Consider the following 5,455-nt stretch of genomic DNA (forward strand, 5'->3'; position numbering starts at 1 on the left):
AATAATAATAATAATAATAATAATAATCATTTCCTGTTCAGATGCCATCCGCCAAAGCTAACATAGAGAGGGGCTGCTGATGTGGAACAAAGCCAGACTGGCTTTATTTATGTTCAAGTAAAGGAAGCTGAGCAAGGAGCTGACATGACCTGACACGGTTCATGGTTCCACCACTGAGGCCTGCCTGGGCCTCTACATTAACCCCGGGACGCAGGGGTCAGAAATGCACAGCAGCCTCTCTGTGAGGAAGGCAGCTGGAGAAACATGTGATTTGGACTCACTTTTAAATCCAGATTTGTAGGACATACAGCCAAAATAAGAGCAGTGCAAAATGGGAACTCAGAACTGGAGACACAAGATAAAGAGTTCATGTGGGAGTAAAGAAAAGAAAGGAGGGAAAAAAATGGAGCCAGCGTGGGTCAGGAATCAGATTTCAACATCTCTGGCCACATGATCGAGGTACAACACATCGGTTTTATCTGAAGATTTATTTGGAAACAGGTGCTCCTCCTACAGCCAAGCAGCAAAGAAGCAGTCAGTCTTCTCTTTGTAACATCTGATTCACATGAACTGTGAGTTCTGCTTGCCAGATAACAGATGCAGAGGTCAGCAATGTGACTGTGTCAAATGAGGTTCATGAGAAAACTGGAGAGAAGCACGAGTCTGCAACGAAACAAACACACAAGCAAAGCTGGATTTACTGTTCTCTCTCTCAGTCGAGCCGATTTATTTATTTATTTAACCACTCACCTCACACCACAGCGATGTGTGTTTCTGGAACAGAGAGATTCGCTCGGTGAGCCCTGCCTGCAGGACTCAAATTCTGGCCTGAGACACTCAGGCATCGACCGCCACCTTGGATCCTGGGCACACAACCCACCCTCATCCTCACTGTCTGTGGTTTGGGACGGTGTGGAGGTCAGGGTGAATCGCAGGTCAGCCATGGAAATTCTCGTTTCATTGTCTGTCACAGAGAATGAAGGATAGAGGGATGAGCGAGTGAGACTGAAGGATGGCAGATGAGCAAGCAGGGAGGCTGACAGTTGGACCAGAGAACAAGAAGGACGGGGAGATCAATAGAAATTATTTGGAAATTAGGATAAGGTACAATTTCAAAAGATTCAGATAAAGTCTCAGAGTAGAGTGAGATAACTTCACACGAGTTTAGCTGATCTTTGATTTTTATCTCGTCCATATGTTGGAGAAAAAGATCCTCAGAAGCTGAGAAGCTGCAGGGCACATGGGTTTCTTTAAAGCTCTGCCAATGCCCTTCACCAAATCTGCATCCAAAATCAAATCAAAAGCAACACTTTCAGTGTGTTTGTACTTCATGCTCTAATAAAAGTGCCTTATTGATAAAACCCCTCACACCCACTGATGAGAACACAAACTAATCGTTCACAAAGGCAGATTTGTAGATTTTGCCAGTGTATCGGATTAGAATATTTCTACCAGATTCGAGGTGACAAAGTTCTTTGYGAGAGTGATTGATGAGTGTTCGGTAATTGTCCATTGTGAGGAGATGTCAGATGGAGACAGCATGTCACCTCGCAGTGAGAGTAAAAGAACTAGCAAATGGAAGCGATTACGTCTAATATTCTCCATCTGGGAGTGATTGCCTCAGAGGACGAGTTTCAAAGAGGAGCACGGCGGGGAGAAAAGAAGGAGGCAGCCGTAATTTGCACAGGATTTACAAATCTCCTGAATCAAATTTGAAAATCTTCCGTGCACATCTTGTTCTGTGTTCCCCTCAAGACACTCACAAAGTGCTTGAACACTGATAAACAACTGCATGTGTCTACTCATCTGTGATAGCTCGTTGCGCAAACTCTAACAATAGCGGGGGRAACAAAGGAATGAAATATTCTCTCCTGCAAGTTGGATTTATGTGCTYGCACATGAAAAYGCTGCCTWTCTCAAAAGTCTGCCTGTGAGCAATCACAAGCCACCCAAGAAATAGATGCCAGCGTGTCAGGGTTGTGCAGCAGCCAGGTCAGAAGTGATCAAAGACTGCTGAGGAGAGGCAGTGTGTGTGTGTGAGTGAGTGTGTGTGTGTGTGTGTGTGTGGGGGGGGGGGGGTTGTAGGGAGTTATCTGGTCCCAATTACATTCAATCATGGGAAATTGGCAAAGTGCAAAGTGAGTAAGATCTTCATGATGCGAGGAGCCTGCCAGATGAGCCAAGGTGGTCTACTGACAGTTCTGACTTCACAGAGAAAGATGGGAATATTAACATTAGCGCTGTGGGCAACAGATCCACAGATCGTGTCCTTGTATTCTCCACAACCTGCATGATCTATTAGCATCTTGACAAACTAAAAAAAAATCTCCTGCATTGGATACCAAGATGCTCTCCTGGTCCCTCATCCTCCTCTCTCTGTGTGACCCCTTCAAACCATGTCAACTAGCTACAAGTACTGGTCCGTACTCGGTTGTTTCCATGACCTGGATACAATCATGATTGTAGCCTTGGCATGAGGCCAGCAAAGACAGTCTTGTTTCAACTTTGAAACAACAAAGCTACAGTGGCGCACCAGTATGTTGTTGATGCCCTAACTGCTAACACACTTCACCAATAAGCTCCTACAAAGAAGATAAACCACCACAAATTTGCCTTGGTTGTTTTGTTCACAGTCGGAAACATTGTCAGTCTCACTCTAAAATGGAAATAATCAGAAATAGAAGTATCCAGTTGAGGTCCTGAAGCGGTTTTGATTGACTCGTATCTGAGTCACTAGGTTATTTTACGAGACAGCTCAAGCCGAGACTTACGTTCATTCACACTGCGGGCAAATGTGACCCAAATCCCTATACAACACACATAGGATTTTTTTATGACAGMGAATGTGACACATTAAATTTTTTTAAAAATCCAACCCAGGTCTTTTTCGTATGTGACACTAAATCCATTAAATCCATTAAACATATCGCAACCTCATCAGTGAGGTAGGAGTAAATGGATCCATCCATCCATCAGTCCGTTATCTTCTGCTTATTGTGGAGCTGGGTCACAGGGACAGAAGYGGGGAGGCCCAGACCTCTCTTTCCCCAGAAACCTCTTCCAGAACTTCTGAGAGGATTCCAGTACATTCTCAGGTCAGTCAGGAAACATAGTCCCTCCAGCGTGTTCTGGGTCTTCCCTGGGGCTTCCCCCCAGTTGGACATGCCTGAAGCAACTCCCCAGGGAGGCATCCAGGAGGTGCACTTACCAGATGCCTTGACCACCTCAGCTGGCTTCACTTGATATGCGGGAGCAGCAGCTCTATTCTCTCCTGGATAACTGAACTTCTCACCCTCTCTCTAAGTGAGAGTCCAGCTACCCTGTGGAGAAAACTCATTTTGACTGCCCGTATCTGTGATATCGTTCTTTTGGTCACTACCCAAAATTTGTGGCCATAGGTGAGGGTAAGAAGGTACACTGACAGGTAAACACAAAGTTTTGCCTTATAGCTCAGCCCCCTCTTCACCACARCTGATGAGTACAGAGTCTAYAATACTGCAGAAGCTRCACTGATCTGCAAACCAGACCACTGCATCGCTTGTACTGAATGGCCCATAATAGCAATGGACCCACAACCCCATACTCACAGAGCAGCCCCCACAGTGTGGCTCAAGGAACACAGTCGAATACCTTCTGATACCATCTGAACACCAACTGAGTCAAGGAATAATCATGATAAAAACAACTGCTTCATACAGTTTAAGTCTTGGAACTCTGCATGTCCAACAGAACAGCATCAGAGTCGRCTGGCTTCAACCCTCCTTGCTGTCTTGGTCCATTCAGAAGTTGCATAGAGGCATCTATAGAGGCACTAAGAGTATACACTGCAGGACTTTTGCTCAAATCAAAATTTTTTGCTTGGTCATTTATATTATATTTCAAATGTGACCCCCATCAGACTCCAGTGTGAACTCTCCACAGCACTGGTGCAACCCCAGTGCGCAGAAGACGTCACACTCAGCACATAGACTTTACAGACATAAAAATATGGATGCTACATAAGTTGCCATGTGTGATCCAGTTCTGAAGTTGTGCAAGCAGAGCAGATTAAATARTTATCTGTTCTGCTTATTTTGTCCAGGGTTTACATTGGACCCAACATTGTACTTTTGGAATGGGAGAAACTTACTGGAAGTGAAACTAACTGATCTATCTAATAATTTTAGTAACAATATGGTTCAACACCAGCCTTAGTATCAYACATTGCTGTGGATTCTCAGTCATCCACGACATGGCAAATTAAAAGAAAACAATGAAGCAATTGGATTTTTGCTCTGTARCTGATTGKAATCAAAAAATAGAYATGGGTCACACAGGGGCAAAAAAWATCARATTTGGGTCACATTTGTTTGCAGTGTGAATATAGTCTAACCCTGAGTTTGAAAGATGAACCAATAAAAGTTTTTTGTATGCAAAGATGTTGTTGAATAACTCGCATTTCCCGATGGTGAAAAGAAAAGAAGATAAGCAAATGGCATAACAAAAGGGATTTCACTTATGTGGGTTTCATTGTATTTGTCAACTGGTTCCTTCATCCCCTTCTGATTGGCCGGACAATCTGGCCAAATAATAATGAAAATAAAATAAAAGAAGAAAAAGCAAGAAAGCAAGCAAAAAAGAAAGAAAGAAAACATCCTAAACTCAGCACTTCTTTGCTATCCCCCCATCCCCCACATTGGCCTCCCTCCTCCGTAGCCCTCACTCACCTCCCCCTTCCTACTATCCCCTGGCCGTCAACCACTCTCAGCTCCCCTCTCTCCCTCATTCTSTCCCAGTTGCCTCACGGTTTGCTGTGACCCATCTTGCACCTCCCGAAGCCCACAACAGACGCTTGGTGTGTGAAGAAGGTCAGGAGTTCAGGCTTGGCTGAGGCTCCATTCCTCCCTCTGCACAGAGGAGGCCTGCCCTGCGGGTTTATAATTATCTGCCGTTGGCATTCAGCACAGGTTCAAGCACAGTGCAAGCACTGGCACCGGCGTGGGGGGATGCGCTCGGCTACACACTTCCCYTTTTCCCCCTAGACATTTGTGGGAAGGACCATTAATGTTATCCAAACAGTTAATAATGATGTTTTTATGRAACAAATGCTTATTTTCCAYGTTTGCTAACAAAGGACAATATAGGAAGTGTCTGTGCTGAAGGAACTTCACACTGTAGTGACTGCATCAAGTAAACAAGCTTACTTCTGGTCCAGYAGATGACCTTTGCAGTACTGAGTTATTCTTTGACGAAATCCCAAACACAAGTGATCATTATCAATCAAGTTGCAAAACAGTTTATCAAAGTAGTCTAATCAATGCAAAGTTTAATGTGGATTACACCAATGTATTAAAAATATACACTACTATTACCACAGGTAGGTTTACAACTAGAATACTAGATTGAGTCTTCAATATCAAAATACAGCTCTTTCACACACACACACACACACACACACACACACACACACACACAC

The 5,455-nt window shown here is 44.1% G+C and overlaps 1 long non-coding RNA gene across 1 annotated transcript; it reads right to left on the reverse strand.

The window, feature by feature from the left end:
• Window positions 1-540: 540 nt before the first annotated feature.
• LOC106514975 (uncharacterized) lies at window positions 541-4,919 on the reverse strand. Its single transcript, XR_001309948.1, has 3 exons — window positions 4,707-4,919; window positions 751-964; window positions 541-663 (listed from the first exon to the last, which is right to left on the reverse strand). It is a non-coding gene; the product is annotated as an uncharacterized LOC106514975 (long non-coding RNA).
• Window positions 4,920-5,455: the final 536 nt, after the last annotated feature.

This window comes from Austrofundulus limnaeus, unplaced genomic scaffold (genome assembly GCF_001266775.1).
Source record: "Austrofundulus limnaeus strain Quisiro unplaced genomic scaffold, Austrofundulus_limnaeus-1.0 Scaffold25, whole genome shotgun sequence".
In the NCBI taxonomy this organism is placed as follows: domain Eukaryota; kingdom Metazoa; phylum Chordata; class Actinopteri; order Cyprinodontiformes; family Rivulidae; genus Austrofundulus; species Austrofundulus limnaeus.